This window comes from Homarus americanus, unplaced genomic scaffold (genome assembly GCF_018991925.1).
Source record: "Homarus americanus isolate GMGI-L3 unplaced genomic scaffold, GMGI_Hamer_2.0 scaffold31712, whole genome shotgun sequence".
NCBI classification, from domain to species: Eukaryota; Metazoa; Arthropoda; class Malacostraca; order Decapoda; family Nephropidae; genus Homarus; species Homarus americanus.
The window spans coordinates 12,501-14,910 of record NW_024757478.1 but is presented as its reverse complement, the minus strand read 5'-3'; positions in this window follow the sequence as shown (position 1 = coordinate 14,910).

Genomic DNA, 2,410 nt, shown 5'->3' with positions numbered 1-2,410 from the left:
TCCCTGTATTATATGGTAATTGAAAAAGGCTTTGTTGTTGGTAAAAATTTTGTCTGGTGTCGATTGTGTATTGTGATTTCTCCAGGTTGGAAAGTTAGGACCCAGATGATTGATTTTCCCTAAATTTATTAATTGATTAAGGGCGTTTCCTACGACGTTATTATTTGTATTGTCAAAAATCCTATGTCTGGCGTTAAAGTCTCCTAAGATGTACATCGGATGACTATTGTTAGCCAATTTTAATAGGTCTTCTATAGGCAAGTAGTAGCAATAATTACGTCTCCTTGAGTTGTATTTATTTTATTACAAAATTCATCCTGAAGTCATCAATTAGTTTAAATTTTAAGTTTCTTTTTTAACCGCTATCGCTACTCCGTCATTTTTCTCGCCTGATTTATTTCTTTGGTTTACATAATAGTTAAAGAGTTTTATGTTGTTGTTTTCTGTCTCACCGTGACTGTTTATTAGTATAATGTCAGGGTCAATTTCGCGATATATATTACTTAGGTTAATTCTCTCGGTCTTCCAGTTTCTTACGTTGTGTTGTATTATTCTTAAAGTTCTTACTGTTTGTCTATTGTCCATTATTTCTTATACTTGGATTGTGGCAGTTGGAGTGGAGACCTATCATCCTGTTTCCCGCTTCTGACTCTTCTATACTCTGACGGGTCTACTATTTTAAAGTCTTTGGCCGTAATCTTTAGTTTGTCCGTAGTAATTAGTGACCAGACATAATCTTCACTTAGGGATTTTTCTTGATATGTCCACTTGTATATCCCTCCTTCACAGTTTTTTACTATTGTCCCTCCTGTTGGTCTCGATGTTGGGATTCCATGTTTTGTTGTAGTGATAACTTTTAATCCAATTTCTTCAGTAGATTCAGGTTGTATATTGTGATCAGTTTCCATCTTATCTTCTCTCCTCCTACTCCTTTGTCTGTCCTTTTGTTATTTCTATCTTCTCTTTGTCACTTCTAGTCATTTGTCTGGGATCTCTATCAGTCGCTTGTGTTCCTTGTGTATCAGCTGTTGCTCCTTGCTCAAACCTTTGTTCGTCTTGATGTAGTCTTTCTCTCAGTTCGCTTGCATATGTTGTCTGAAATAGTTTTTCGGATTGTGGATTCTCTGGAAATATCATCTCTGGTAGGTTATTCAATTTAAACATTTTCCTTATTTCCTCATTGTATGATCCGGGTGCAATGATATTGTGCAAATGTGCATGGATCATACTTAACGAAGTTGTCTTATCATGGTATTGGCTCACTTAGGCTTAATACTGTGGATTCTGGTCTATGAGCCTCTTGGACCGCTCTCTTGGCTATTTCGACGTATGTCGTATCCTTCTTGTCTTGTTCCTTTTTCCTTGTTTCTTGTTCCTTGTACTTTATCATGTGTTTTTTTTATTGGGCATGCCATTGCTAACGTCCTGTGTCCTATGTATACATTCCCGTTTCTCTTACAGTTGAGACAGCCAACATGTGTATTCTTACATTCAGTGTAGGTATGGTCGTCGCCTGCACAATCTGAGCAGTACTTTTTTTTCTTTTTCCGGACAGTCTCTCGTTGTGTGTTCTTCATATTTGTAGCAGGAGAAGCAAGTTTGCAGACTGATGAATGTCTCCTTCTTTATTTGACGTGGTGTGACTGACATGTTGAATATTAGAAAGCCCTGTTGTAAAACTTTCTCAGCCATTGACACTTCTTCAAACATGAGTATAGTCCTTTATCTTAATGACTTCTTCAATCTTCATCCACCTATTTTGGCGTTCCAGTTCTTCTTTCAGGTCTTCCTCCCGATCTCTTGATCGACTTGACGAACAAAAACTGATCTTTTTGCTTTTTGTTCTGGTGGCATGACAACAATAAGGCCTTCATTGTAAAATATATCTCTTGCTTCTTTTGAAAGGATTTTATCTGAATCAAAGTCATCTTTACAGATTACTTTAAAACCTTCATTGGTGCTGAATATTCTAGTTAGTGGGACTTGTAGTTTGTTGTAAGTGATTTCTGCCACTTTTCCCCTTCCAATAGAGTGTCCCTTATCTCTATGTTTTATTCTAATGCTAGTTGTCATCTTCTTGATTACATCTAATCCTACCTATAACACAGGGCTCCTGCCTGGGAGCAGTGACCCCGCCCCCCCCCTCTTGGACGGGCGTCGGGCTCTGCACCCAGGTTACCTGTGACTATAGTAATATCTAAAAAAGTTGCCACCTACCGGTGACCCCCGGACAAGGGGTGCCCTGCACTATCACAGGTTCCCTTGCCGGATCGACCGTATCGCGAAGTCCCGCCTCCCGTTCAAAGAACGGAGTGCATGAGGGGGATGGAAAAAGGAAAGAAGAGGACTTAGAGAGTAGAAACAGCCTACCTACCACGCCACGTTCGGTCAGCCAATCAGAGCACCGCAG